The sequence below is a fragment of the Meles meles genome, chromosome 15 (genome assembly GCF_922984935.1).
Source record: "Meles meles chromosome 15, mMelMel3.1 paternal haplotype, whole genome shotgun sequence".
In the NCBI taxonomy this organism is placed as follows: Eukaryota; Metazoa; Chordata; class Mammalia; order Carnivora; family Mustelidae; genus Meles; species Meles meles.
In genome coordinates this window covers 82,058,094-82,073,884 of record NC_060080.1, presented here as the reverse complement: position 1 = coordinate 82,073,884, position 15,791 = coordinate 82,058,094, and the positions used below count along the sequence as shown (strand labels likewise).

The window sequence follows — 15,791 nt, the reverse complement described above, 5'->3', positions numbered from 1 at the left end:
ATGCTCCTGGATTGGAAGAATAAATATTGTGAAAATGTCCATGCTACCTAAAGCAATCTACACATTTAATGCAATCCCTATCAAAATACCATCCATTTTTTTAAAAGAAATGGAACAAATAACCTAAAATTTATATGGAACCAGAAAAGACCTCGAATAGCCAAAGGAATATTGAAAAAGAAAGCCAAAGTTGGTGGCATCACAATTCCGGACTTCAAGCTCTATTACAAAGCCGTCATCATCAAGACAGCATGGTACTGGCACAAAAACAGACACATAGATCAGTGGAACAGAATAGAAAGCCCACAAATCGACCCTCAACTCTATGGTCAACTCATCTTTGACAAAGCAGGAAAGAATGTCCAATGGAAAAAAGACCGCCTCTTCAATAAATGGTGCTGGGAAAATTGGACAGCCACATGCAGAAAAATGAAATTGGACCACTTCCTTACACCACACGCGAAAATAGAATCAAAATGGATGAAGGACCTCAATGTGAGAAAGGAATCCATCAAAATCCTTGAGGAGAACGCAGTCAGCAACCTCTTCGACCTCAGCCGCAGCAACATCTTCCTAGGAACAACGGCAAAGGCAAGGGAAACAAGGGCAAAAATGAACTATTGGCTCAAACACCTGGAAGCTAAAGACCACCTTGCTTAAGAATGCTTGGATCAACCAGGAGATCAAAGATGAACTTAAACAATTCATGCAAACCAATGAGAATGAAGACACCTCAGTCCAAAACCTATGGGATACAGCAAAGGCGGTTCTAAGGGGGAAATACATAGCCATCCAAGCCTCCCTCAAAAACATTGAAAAATCCAGAATACACCAGCTGTCTCTACACCTTAAAGAACTGGAGAATCAACAACAAATCAAACCAACTCCACATGCAAGAAAGGAAATAATCAAGATTAGAGCAGAGATCAATGAGGTAGAAACGAGAGATACAGTAGAACGTATCAATGAAACTAGAAGCTGGTTTTTTGAAAGAATCAATAAGATCAATAAACCATTGGCCACACTAATCCAAAAGAAAGGAGAGAAAGCCCAAATTAATAAAATTATGAATGAAAAGGGAGAGATCACAACTAACACCAAGGAAATAGAAACAATCATCAGAAATTATTACCAACAGTTATATGCCAATAAGCTAAGCAACCTAGATGAAATGGATGCATTCCTGGAAAACTACAAACTCCCAAAATTGAACCAGGAAGAAATTGACAACCTGAATAGACCGATATCTAGTAACGAGATTGAAGCAGTGATCAAAAACCTCCCAAAAAACAAGAGCCCAGGACCTGACGGACTCCCTGGGGAATTCTACCAAACTTTCAAAGAAGAAATAACACCAATTCTCTTGAAGCTGTTCCAAACAATTGAAGCAGAAGGAAAACTTCCAGACTCTTTGTATGAAGCCAGCGTCACCCTGATTCCCAAACCAGGCAAAGACCCTACCAAAAAGGAGAATTTCAGACCAATATCACTGATGAATATGGATGCAAAGATCTCAACAAGATCCTAGCAAACAGGATCCAGCAGCACGCTAAAAAGATTATCCACCATGACCAGGTGGGATTCATCCCTGGGTTGCAAGTTTGGTTCAACATCTGCAAATCAATCAGTGTGATAGAACACATCAATAAGAGAAGAGAGAAGAACCACATGGTCCTCTCAATTGATGCAGAAAAAGCATTTGACAAAATCCAGCATCTGTTCCTGATGAAAACGCTTCAAAGTGTAGGGATAGAGGGAACATTCCTGAACTTCATAAAGTCTATCTATGGAAGACCCACAGCAAATATCATCTTCAATGGGAAAAAGCTTTCAGCCTTCCCGTTGAGATCACAAACACGACAAGGATGCCCACTCTCACCACTCTTGTTCAACATAGTATTAGAAGTTCTAGCAACGGCAATCAGACAACAAAGAGAAATAAAAGGTATCCAAATTGGCAAGGAAGAAGTCAAACTCTCTTCGCAGATGACATGATTCTTTATATGGAAAACCCCAAAGACTCCACCCCCAAACTACTAGAACTCATACAGCAATTCAGTAACGTGGCAGGATACAAAGTGGCTTTCTTATACACTAACAATGAAAATACAGAAAGGGAAATTAGAGAATCGATTCCATTTACTAGAGCACCAAGAACCATAAGATAATAATAATCCTAAAATTTGTATGGAGCCAGAAGAGACCCCGAATTGCTAAGGAAATGTTGAAAAACAAAAACAAAACTGGCGGCATCACGTTACCCGATTTCAAACTTTACTACAAAGCTGTGATCACCAAGACAGCGTGGTACTGGCAAAAAATAGACACACAGACCAGTGGAACAGAGTGCAGAGCCCAGATATGGACCCTCAACTCTATGGTCAAATAATCTTCGACAAAACAGGAAAAAATATTCAATGGAAAAAAGACAGTCTCTTCAATAAATGGTGCTGGGAAAACTGGACAGCGATATGTAGAAGAATGAAACTCGACCATTCTCTTACACCGTACACAAAGATAAACTCGAAATGGATAAAAGACCTCAATGTGAGACAGGAATCTATCAGAATCCTAGAGGAGAACAGAGGCAGTAACCTCTTCGATATCAGCCACAGCAACTTCTTTCAAGATATGTCTCCAAGGCCAAGGAAACAAAAGCAAAAATGAACTTTTGGGACTTCATCAAGATCAAAAGCTTCTGCACAGCAAAGGAAACAGTCAACAAAACAAAGAGGCAACCCACGGAATGGGAGAAGATATTTGCAAATGACAGTACAGACAAAAGGTTGATATCCAGGATCTATAAAGAACTTCTCAAACTCAACACACACAAAACAGATAATCATATCAAAAAATGGGCAGAAGATATGAACAGACACTTCTCCAATGAAGACATACAAATGGCTGTCAGACACATGAAAAAATGTTCATCATCACTAGCCATCAGGGAGATTCAAATTAAAACAACATTGAGATACCACCTGACACCAGTTAGAATGGCCAAAATTAGCAAGACAGGAAACAACGTGTGTTGGACAGGATGTGGAGAAAGGGGAACCCTCTTACACTGTTGGTGGGAATGCAATTTAGTGCAGCCACTTTGCAGAACAGTGTGGAGATTCCTGAAGAAATTAAAAATAGAGCTTCCCTATGACCCTGCAATTGCACTGCTGGGTATTTACCCCAAAGATACAGATGTAGTGAAAAGAAGGGCCATCTGTACCCCAATGTTTATTGCAGCAATGGCTACGGTCGCCAAACTGTGGAAAGAACCAAGATGCCCTTCAACGGATGAATGGATAAGGAAGATGTGGTCCATATACACAATGGAGTATTATGCCTCCATCAGAAAGGACGAATACCCAACTTTTGTAGCAACATGGACGGGACTGGAAGAAATTATGCTGAGCGAAATAAGTCAAGCAGAGAGAGTCAAGTATCATATGGTCTCACTTATTTGTGGAGCATAACAAAGAACATGGAGGACATGGGGAGATGGAGAGGAGAGGGAGTTGAGGGAAACTGGAAGGGGAGATGAACCATGAGAGACTATGGACTCTGAAAAACAACCAGAGGGTTATGAAGGGGCGGCAGGGGGGTGGGGGGTGGTGGGAGGTTGAGGAACCAGGTGGTGGGTAATAGGGAGGGCACGTACTGCATGGAGCACTGGGTGTGATACCAAAACAATGAACACTGTTATGCTGTAAATAAACAAATAAAAATAAATATAAAAAAATGAACTATTGGGATTTCATCAAGATCAAAAGCTTTTGCACAGCAAAGGAAAAAGTTAACAAAACCAAAAGACAACTGACAGAATGGGAGAAGATATTTGCAAACAACATATCAGATAAAGGGCTAGTATCCAAAATCTATAAGGAACTTAGCAAACTCAACACCCAAAGAACAAACAATCCAATCAAGAAATGGGCAGAGGACATGAACAGACATTTCTGCAAAGAAGACATCCAGATGGCCAACAGACACATGTAAAAGTGCTCCACGTCACTCGGCATCAGGGAAATACAAATCAAAACCACAATGAAATATCACCTCACACCAGTCAGAATGGCTAAAATTAACAAGTCAGGAAATGACAGATGCTGGCGAGGATGTGGAGAAAGGGGTGCCCTCCTCCACTGTTGGTGGGAATGCAAGCTGGTGCAACCACTCTGGAAAACAGCATGGAGGTTCCTCAAAATGTTGAAAATAGAACTACCCTATGACCCAGCAATTGCACTACTGGGTATTTACCCTAAAGATACAAACATAGTGATCCGAAGGGGCACGTGTACCCAAATGTTTCTAGCAGCAATGTCTACAATAGCCAAACTATGGAAAGAACCTAGATGTCCATCAACAGATGAATGGATAAAGAAGAGGTGGTATATATACACAATGGAATACTATGCAGCCATCAAAAGAAATGAAATCTTGCCATTTGCGACGACGTGGATGGAACTAGAGCGTATCATGCTTCGTGAAATAAGTCAATCGGAGGAAGACAACTATCATATGATCTCCCTGATATGAGGACATGGAGAAGCAACATGGGGGGTTAGGGGGATAGGAGAAGAATAAATGAAACAAGATGGGATTGGGAGGGAGACAAACCATAAATGACTCTTAATCTCACAAAACAAACTGGGGGTTGCTGGGGGGAGGTGGGATCGGGAGAGGGGGAGGGGGCTATGGACATTGGGGAGGGTATGTGCTATCGTGAGTGCTGTGAAGTGTGTAAACCTGGCGATTCACAGACCTGTACCCCTGGGGATAAAAATACATTATATGTTTATTTAAAAAAAAAAAATTTGGAAGGGGAGGCGAACCATAAGTGACAATGGACTCTGAAAAACAACCTGAGGGTTTTGAAGGGTCAGGGGTGGGAGGTTGGGGGAACAGGTGGTGGGTAATGGGGAGTGCACGTTTTGCATGGAGCACTGGGTGTTGTGCAAAAACAATGAATACTGTTACGCTGAAAAAATAAATAAAATGGAAAAAAAAAGAAAGAAATAGACACACACACAAAAAAAGTTGTATCTATGAGGTAGTGGTAGTTGTTCTCTTGTTGTCTTTTGTTTTTTTCTTCCTTCCTGTTTGGTTTTCTGGGGTAGGGGCCTGCCACGTGGGTTTTCAGTCAATGATGTTCCATGAGTTAAGTCCTCCCTCCCCCCTCAAGGGGGTGGGCCTGAGGAAACTGGTTTTTTAGGCTTTTGTTCTCTGGATGTTTTTATGTTTTTTTGTTCGTGTTTTTTTTTTCTCTCACCTTGACAGTTTTTGATGGTTTTTGGAGGTTTAGAGGAGAGCAAACTGCACCCAGACCTCCCTCTCAGAGAGAAGCCTCAGAATGCTCTGCAGAGGTTCAGACAGAATAGGTTCCGAGTCACGGTCCCTGGGGATGCAGGATCTCCTCCTTGTACCCAAAACCACAGCAGTGGTAGCTGTCTGGGCAGCTCCAGACCACCAGAGAGGTTCCAAGCAGTGATCGCACACAGAGATTTTCCCACTGGTCCGGCTGGGAGTGCCTGGTCTTTTCGGTCTGAGAGTGCCACGCTGGACCTGGTCCTTCCGGGTCCAAGAGCGCTGGGTGGCATGCACTGGGTCTAAGAGCTCCGGGCTGGCACGCACCTCTCTTGGGGGTGGGTGTGGGGCACGCGTCTCAAGTTCTGCCATCTGGCTAGGCTCTCAGCCCCTCACAGGAGCTGGACCCCATGCATTCTCAGGTGCGCTGGCAGCTCAGGGACCAAGACCTTGTTTCTCCACCGCACTCTCTCTGGCTCAGTGTCAGGGGAGGCTCTCCTGGGTCCAGGGACTAAGCCCCATCCCTAACCGCCCCGATTCCCACAATTTCCCTCCACGATCCTTTGCTCTTTTTTTTTTTTTTTTTTTTTTTGAGTGCTTTCAACCAGACTCCAAGTTAATGCTGGTCCCCAGACACAGGGCACTCTCATATTGGGGAATTACTTTCCAATTGGTTGCCACTGGTGGCTCCCTCCCCCTTTTGTTTATCTTCCGGTATCAGTCCGAAGTTCCCACTCTGCTTTACCTGCCCACTGGTGTCTTCCGCTCCTGTAGAGATCCAGACGTGTGTAATTCTGATCTCAGGCTGATTTCATGGGTGATCAGAGTTCTTTGGTAGGTTATCAGCTTACTTTAGGGTACAGCTTGAAAAGGCGCCTCCTCCTACTTCCCTGCCATATTTTTCTAGAAGAGCACATCTTCACAGCTTTGAACAGGATATTTATATCCCTTCAAAAAGGGCAAAATGTCTCCCTTGTCTCTGCTCCAGCAGGAAAATGCCGCCACTGAGTCAGGCGGCCCCTCTAGTGCTTATAAATGTTTTTGTTCCCTAAGTTCACAAAGATATTCTCCAGCTGTTTCTTTTATAGGCTTTGATTTTAGCCTCTTCCTTAGGTCTGTAATCCTTTTCCAGTTAATTTTGTGTATAGTTTTATATATATATGTGTGTGTGTACACACACACACACACACACACACACACATATGTGAGTATCTAATGTATCTAGCATCTTCCATTGGGGAAAATTATTTTTCTATTAAATTTCATTGACATCTTTGAAAAAAAATATTGACCATAAATGTACAATCTATTTCTGTACTCTCTGTATCATTCCATAATCTGTTATCTATCCTTACATGGAAACCACATTTTCTCAAGTATAACTTTATATGAACTCTTGACCATATAGTGAAAATCCTCCAATTTTATTCTTTCGGAATGTTGTTTTCGTTATTGAAGGCCATTTACATTTTCAATATCAATTTTAGTTTCACCTTGCCCAAAAAATCTCCCAAAAAAATCAAAACAAAAGCTGCCTTGCTGGGTATGTGGTTGGAACTGCATTGAATCTATAGATGAATATGGAAGAATTGGGATCTTAGCAATATTCAGTCTTTGGACACAGGAATCTGGTTCATATCTCATTCTTCTTCTTTTTTTTTCTTTATTGGTATTTGTCTTTCTCATTAGTATTTTGTATTTTTCACAGTACGGGTCTTGCAGATATTATATTAAATGTATTCCTAAGTATATCACATATTTTTGCCATCATTTTGAAATGTTTATTTCTGGCTATTTATCACTAGTATATAGAAACAGAATTGATTTTTTTCTTTTTTTGTATATTGATCTTACATCTTGTGACCTTGTTGAATTCACATAATTATTTATTACATTTAATAGATATTTGGTTTGGGTTTGGGGGGTTGTTTCTGCTTTTTTTCTCCCCTAAATTCCTTAGGATTCTCCTCATACAAAATCCTGTTGTCTGAAATAAGGACAGTTTAAATTTTTCTTAGAATCAATACAATATTGGCTAGGATTGGTGAAAAAAAACATCCTTAGCTTGATGTTTTCCTTGGTGGAAGTATTCCATATTTCTCCATTAAGTGTGATGTTAGCTACAGGTTTTTCATAAATGTCCTTTATCATATTAAGGAGTTTCCTACTGTTTCTGGTTTGCTGAGTTTGTTGGGTTTTGTCAAGTGCTTTTTCTATACTTCTTGAAATTATTGGGTGAGTTTCTCATTTAGTTTAATACAGTGATTTCAGTTGATAGATGTGTAAGTATTAAACCAATATTACATTCTTCAGGTGAATGCTATTTGCTTATAATGTATTATCTTTTGAATATATTGCTGGATTTTGTTAAGGTTTTGTGTGGGTATGTGTGTTCATGAGGAATATTGATCTATAATTTCTTTTCTTATAGTGTCATTTTCAAATTTCAGTTAGAAGATTATTCTGGCCTTAATTAAAAATAGAGCTTCCCTATGACCCTGAAATTGCACTACTGGGTATTTACCACAAAGATACAGATGTAGTGAAAAGAAGGGCCATCTGTACCCCAATGTTCATAGCAGCAATGGTTATGGTCGTCAAACTGTAGAAGGAACCAAGATGCCCTTCAATGGATGAATGGATAAGGAAGATGTGGTCCATATACACGACGGAGTATTATGCCTCCATCAGAAAAGATGAATACCCAACTTTTGTAGCAACATGGACAGGACTGGAAGAGATTATGGTGAGTGAAATAAGTCAAGCAGAGGGAGTCAAGTATCATATGGTTTCACTTATTTGTGGAGCATAACAAATAACATGGAGGACATGGAGAGATGGAGAAGAGAAGGGAGTTGAGGGAAATTGGAAGGTGAACCATGAGAGACTATGGACTCTGAAGAACAACCTGAGGGTCTTGAAGGGGTGGGAGGGGGGAGGTTGGGAGAACAAGGTGGTGGGTATTAGTGAGGGCACATGTTGCATGGAGCACTGGGTGTGGTGCAAAAACAATGAACACTGTTATGCTGAAAAGAAATAAAAAAAAGATTATTCTGGCCATATAAAACACATTGATATGCATCCCTTCCCCCTTATTTTCCAAAAAGTTTTGTGTGATATATATTTTTTTGTTTTAAATGTTGGATAGAATTTACCCTGAGCCAGGTGTCTGAGTAAGGAATTTTCTTTGAGAAAATTTTGAATTACAAATTCAATTTCTTTAACCTAGATACTTTTCTTCAGATTATATATCTTCTTGTATCCACTTCGGAAACAATATTTCTCAAAGAATTTTTCCACTTCATCTATGTTATCAAAATTGTTGGCATAGAGCTTTTGATAGCTTATTTTCTTATTTTCTTTCTAAGGATCTGTGGTGATAGTCCTGCTTTCATTCTTGATTTTGGCATTTGCAAAAATTATTAGTTTTTTTTTTTTTTTGGAGGCACAGAGGCTTTAATGATACTGTGAAAACTAAATGATAAGTGATAAAACAAGGCAACAGTAATAACAGGCTTTTTTTCTTTTTATTTTTTTGCTTGATTGTAATTTTTTTTTCGATTTTATTTATTTTTTTCAGCATAACAGTATTCATTGTTTTTGCACAACACCCAGTGCTCCATGCAAAACGTGCCCTCCCTATTACCCACCACCTGTTTCCCCAAGCTCCCACCCCTGACCCTTCAAAACCCTCAGGCTGTTTTTCAGAGTCCATAGTCTCTTATGGTTCGCCTCCCCTCCCCAATGTCCATAGCCCCCTCCCCCTCTCCCAATCCCACCTCCCCCCAGTTTTGTGGGATTAAGAGTCATTTATGGTTTGTCTCCCTCCCAATCCCATCTTGTTTCATTTATTCTTCTCCTATCCCCCTAACCCCCCATGTTGCTTCTCCATGTCCTCATATCAGGGAGATCATATGATAGTTGTCTTTCTCCGATTGACTTATTTCACGAAGCATGATACGCTCTAGTTCCATCCACGTTGCCGCAAATGGCAAGATTTCATAAAAATTATCAGTTTTGATAGAAGTTTATCAATCTTGTTAATATTTTAGAAAAACCAACTTTTGATTCTTTCAAAGTTGTTAATTTTCTTATTATAAGTGTGTAATATTGGTAACATACATTTTGGTCTTATATTATTATTCATTCTGATAATCTTTGTTTTTTATTGTCAACTTTAATCCGATCATATTTAGTATAGTAATTAATATAGTTCAATTAGGTGCATTTCTGGTTTTTTTTCCTTTATCCTTCCATGCTAAGTTTTCTTTTGTCATATATAGTCTAAATAGGTTCCTAGGTGTCACCTTCTTGGCTTAGGCTGCTTCTCTATCTCTCAAGAATAGTAGACCAATACAACATGTATGTCTTAAATATAATCAAATAAGTAGGTAAATGAAAAATAAGTCTATTGGGAACGTAGTCTAGGGTGGATCACGTAACTCATGGTCATTTTGCGGAGAGGACTTATCAGAGGATCAGTGTCAACATTGGTGGTACTACTCTGAGGCCAACACCAGCCCTGACACTGCTAAATATGTTCCTTGTTGATTTGTGAGAATAATAATTATGGCAGTAAATGACTGCTGCCAGGTGGAAAGGTTTGTTAGTCTATGGCTGCCCAGACTATCAAAATAAAATAGTATGTTTGGGAAATAATATGTAGCAAACAAAATGAATGTTAATTAGATATGTCTTTAGCTGATACACATAAAAACAAAGTTGAAAAAATTTAAAGTTAGTAAGGCTGAGGGAGATTTGTTGGAAAAGCCCCACATGGATATTAATAATTCTTTCACCCCTTACATCCAATAATTTAAAATATTATGAGGCCAGGATTCAGAGATAGTAATACAGCATGCCACAGTGATGAACTAATTTCTGTACTCAGCACCAGCGTGCTGTGTCCAGTTGTAGCTTCCCTAACTAAAAGGGACGAACTAGACAGATTTCAGGGAAACATCAGAAATTTGGTTTTATAGATGGATGAATAGTTAGAGATAATTGTGTCCAAACTCCACATTTCATTAATGACAAAGCTCAGAAAGTGGAAGTATATTATCCAAGGGCATACAGTTAATTTGTGGAGAACCATGACTACAGCCTTACCCTTCAATTCCTTATCTGTTGTTCCTTCCAATTCTCAGAGTGAACTAAGGGATTCTGAAACAAGAGTAGATGAGGAAAGATGCAGGGAAGTGAGATTATTCATTGTGGAGAATAAAATGTTTAGATTATATACAATACCTATCATCAAGCCTATGAAAATTTCTTATTTAAAGGTTGGTGACTAACACTCTTCATCTCCTCTAATGAGGAACTTCATTTGTTACTGAGGACTAAATGGGAGGAAATGCACAATAAAGTGCAACTGCAGGAATTTAGAAAACACATAAGGGAACTATTTCATGCAGCAAGAATCATTACTTATTAGTGTGGTAACTTAGAAAATCTGTTACAGTCCAACATCATTCCCAGAGTGAACGGACTCCCTTTTGAGCCTTTATTTTATGATTTCAGCTTTCATCTTCTACTATGAACTACAGGGCTGTGGTGTTAGGTGAGACAATTTACCTAAGTGCTCCCTTGGCTGCCCAAGATTTGTTGGAGAATATGATACTCCCTGTGAGCAGCCAGTGGAATTATTGATGGATTCTGTAGCAAAATTTTAAATTGCCAAGATGTGAATTGTTCAAAATAACCATTTGTTGCCAGTTTACTGAGGAAATGGAAAAACAAACAAAAAAACCTAGATACTACAAACTACATGAAAAAGTACAATTAGAAAGTCATTACCTGTGGTGGATTTTGCTTCGAGACAAAGAGTTTTTAAATGGAAAGCAGGTTCAATTAACATTAAAATCTGTATTATTAAATTCAGACTATAAATTTGGAGCAATCTTAAGTATCTTAGAAATTCAGAGAATGATTTATTTATTTAGTAATTTATTTTAAGGTAACAGTGTTCATTGTTTTTGCACCACACCCAGTGCTCCATGCAATACATGCCCTCTCTATTACCCACCACCTAGTTCCCCAACTTCCCACCCCCCCGCCCCTTCAAAACCCTCAGGTTGTTTTTCAGAGTCCATAGTCTCTCATGGTTTATCTCCTCTTCCACTTTCCCTCAACTCCCTTCTCCTCTCCATCTCCCCATGTCCTCCATGTTCTTTGTTATGCTCCACAAATAAGTGAAACCATATGATACTTGACCAGAGAATGTTTTTTGTTGTTATTTATTTTCTTCCCCAAAGATCCTATGCTACAAATAAAATAAATTTCCCTCTTTTCCCCTTTCTTTTCTTTTTATTGTATTTATAGGAGATGATGGACATTAGCTGAACCTATTGTGGTTATCATTTCATGGTACGTGTAAGTCAAACCATCATATTGTAGGTCTTAAACTTATACAGTAATGTATGTCAATTATTTCTCAATAAAACTGAAAAAATATAGCATCCTTAATAGTTGAAAGTGAATTGAAATTCTTTTTTAGGCACATATTTTCAGTCAAGAAAAATAACTGTGTTTTAGTTTATTTCAAGGTTGCTTCTTTTCCATTATGGAAGAGTGTTTACAAATGATTTTAATAAAGATCGCACAACCAAATCATTCTATTTCCTTCAAGAATGTACCTCTATTAAGAGATAACAAAATAAGAACCAGCCAAGGAAAGTAAATACGTTTGTTGACTTCTCCTGAATATACATGAGGACCATTCGACTGGTCCACCTCCCAGATAATTTATAAAGGAAGGAAAACAGTTCCACTCTAATATGCAGCTGTTTGAAATGGCTTCAGTGTTAAAAATTATCTCATATTTCAGGTTGTTTTCCATTGAGTAACACGCACACATTATATGATATCACAAAGCATTTTGTTAGGCCATGTAATCTGTGACATACATTTTTGTATGCTCAGTCATAGTCTTCATGTAGGGAGAGGAGTTATGTGCAGTGGATGGGTAAGAGCATGGATGATGGAAGTCAAGAGACTTGGTTTCAGATTTTGAATATTTCCGGGGGCATAGCTCAGTGGCAGAGCATTTGACTGCAGATTTTGACTATTTCCTGTGAATGAGCACTGTGGGCAAGTCACTTAAGCTTTAGCTTCTCTGTGCTTGTGGATGATGACTCAGTTACATTATTTTTTTTTCTTTTCAGTGTAACAGTATTCATTGTTTTTGCACCACACCCAGTGCTCCATGCAATACATTCTTTTGTTTCTAGTAATCATCTCTGACTTCTGTAAATGTTTTCTGTTTGTCTCTATGCTTACTTGTGTGGAAGAAGGCAGAACAACTTCTGCAAATCCAGGAAAGTTGGTCCTGACAATGTTACAGCTGCACAGTTCTCCTACAGTGTTCTCCAGGCTCTCTCCAGGGAGCAGCTCTCTCCACCTTGGGCAAAATGAATCCTAAGGAATCCTCTTTCATTGGTGGTGAATAGACAGACTCGGCCATTGTTTAGTTTAAAATAATGCATTTGGTTTACATTCCTGGAATATTAATCTCACAATGTTTTATGCTAATTAGAGCTATACCATGGTTAGAACTTCCTTCTGACCACCCAATAAAGTGATTTTTTAGAGCTCCACGTCATGATTTGCCAACAACCAAGCATTCTAGACAGAACCACATGACAGCTATTCTGAAGGCTTGGGCCGCCATATCAAAATGCCACAGACTATATAACTTAAAGAGTAGAAATTTATTTTCCTGTAGCTCTGCAGACTGGAAAGTCTAAGCTCAAGGTCTGACAGGGTTCTGTTTCTTTGTTTCTGTTTTTTTTTTTTTTTTTAGAGATTTTTATTTATTTATTTGACAGAGTGAGAGATCACAGGTAGGCAGATCAGCAGGCAGAGAGAGAGGGGGAAGCAGGCTCCCTGCTGAGCAGAGAGCACGATGTGGGGCTCAATCCCAGGACTTTGGGATCATGACCTGGGCCGAAGGCAGTGGCTTAACCCACTGAGCCACCCAGGCGCCCCTGGGGTTCTGTTTCTGATGAAGCCTCTCTTCCTCATTTTTAGGTGGCCATCTTCTTACTGGATCCTCACATGACCTTTCCTCTGTTTGCACAGAAAGACAGAGAGAAAGAGGCCTCTTTCTCTTCTTCCAAGACTATCAGTCCCATCTGATTAAGTCTCCACCATTATGATGCCATTACGTCCTTAAAATCCAATGTCCAAATACAGTCACATGGGCCATTAGGGCTTTGATATATTACTTTGGGGGGCAAAATCCATAGCCAACAATAAATATGGAGATTTACTGGCATTGTCTCAATTTCTTAATGCATTTTTATAAAGAAAAGCAATTATTTAAATGTATGACTAGATATGATTTGACTTTTTTTATTTTCCTGGATTTTTTAAATGATAAAATACTTCTGAATCTTTGCTTGACACTGCTAGTCTTATACTTATAAAGTATATTTAGATACATTATAAATCCGAAAGTCAGCTTTGTTACATTACCAGCTGTTGAGGTCAAAAGATCACCATAGTTTTCTAAAGTGCCATTAAAAACTGTATGGGGAGCAAGAAACAGGAGACCATCTTGTAAGGCCAGACAAATTGAGTTCGGTACCTCCTGAAAACTGTAAAGCTTTTGAATCCGAGGTCCAAGGAAAATCACAGACTAATAAGTAACTTCTGCAGACTTGATCAGCTTTCAGACTCTCATTGAACTTTGCCTTCCTCATTAATTCACCCACAATCCTTTCTCATACCCATGTTCTTTCAAGGTCAAGAGTGAAATGTAAAACCCTTCCATGGAAGCTTTGCGCAGTGGCAGTATCGTACCCAATGAGGTTTATCCGAGGCGCGATTATTGCGAATTAAAACCCTTCCATGGAATGCATCCAAGGCATAACCCGAACCTCTAGGAGGAGAAATTCTTGTGCTGGGAAGTAGTGGAACAACTTTAACCTTATATATTGATCCAATAAATCTGAACTTTTAGGTGAGTAGAGATTCTTGGGCACAAAATGGATCACAAGATGACCTTATTTAGAAGAATAAATAATGTAATCATATACAGCCCTGAAGAGAAAGACATCAACTCTGGACTGAAGCAAGTTATTTAATACTTGAATTGCTGGCATGTTTAACACTCATCAGATGGACCAGAATACTGAGAAAGTATTATATGGGTTATTTTGTAAAGTGCATTTCTAGCAGTTATCTGATGAACAGTTGTTGTTGATGGAGTACCTACTAGGAAACAGTATCAAATAGAAAAAAACATAGTTGCTCTGCTTTCCACATTGAGACAATCTTCTAAGGTCACTTAAAGTATTTTAAACTAATATGAAACATAAATGCATTGTCTTATAAACAAAGGATTTCATAAGAAGGGCAAAATAATTAAAATGTTACTTATTTTTTTTAAAATGTTTTACTTACTTGAGAGAGAGGGAGGATGAGAGGGAGAGAGAGCATGAGCATGCAGGGAGAGGCAGGGGGAGAAGCAGAGGGAGAGAGAGAAGCAGACTGCCCACTGAGCAGGGAGCCTGACATGGAATTTCATCCCAGGACCCTGAGGTCATGACCTGAGCCAAAGGCAGCTGCCTAGCCAACTGAGCCACCAAGGCACCCCTAAAATTTTAAAATGAAAATCATAGACAGTGATATTTTATTCCATCCTAAATTATTGAGTTCCATTGTAGTGAAAGGTGTCAATTCACTATTCAAAACAGGTCAAACATGGGGGTGAAGAGGTACCAAGGGAAAAGAAAGAGCTCTAAATAAATGCTTGCCCTTGTTAAAGAGTCAGGTCTCTCTTTGGGGTGCTGAAGTCCACCTGCCCCACCATACTCTTTCCCTTAACTACCATTTGTCTCTTGCCTCAGTTTGAGTGCCTTGGTGATATAGTGGAGAGAAGTAACTCTAGGGATTGGCTGTGTGTTGTAAAATACTTTTGCTAATAGTGTAGATAAGCACCTGGTTCAGAGGGGGTTAAATCAAGGGCATGGAACATTCTTGCTTTGCATGGAAGAAATCTGAAGGTTGTTACTGAGCTTAAATGTAATGTAAACTGCTAAAAATCAATAATTAAATGTATTTGTGTTAAATGACTGATTTAAAAGCTCCACCCCTCTCTCTGAAAACACATAAATTAAATAGCAGAAGTCTGCTGTTGGCAACTGCAGTGAGTATATGGGACATGCAGTCTGGGAGTATTTGGGTTAGGAATAAATTGTATGTATGGAATGTTCAACCACTGAGAAAATATTATGAGTCTTCTAGGAAATGTTCACTATTAAATGATATGAATGTATATCAGATAAAGCCAAAATCTCCCCAGAAAGGAAACAATTCACAATTCACAAGACTGTACATCCAAAACAGTGAGAAAAAATTAAATGTGCTTTCGTTTGGGTCTTAAAATAATAAAATTCTCTTTTATAAAATTTCCTTTAATGCCACTTGGAAGGAAAATAGTATCATAAAGGCCAAGTGGAGGAAAAGTCAAGATTTATATCCAAACT

At 39.1% G+C, this 15,791-nt stretch overlaps 1 pseudogene; it reads left to right on the top strand.

Moving 5' to 3' along the window:
• The first annotated feature begins 14,077 nt into the window (after positions 1–14,077).
• LOC123926233 lies at positions 14,078–14,232 on the top strand (annotated as a pseudogene).
• The last annotated feature ends 1,559 nt before the right edge of the window (positions 14,233–15,791 follow it).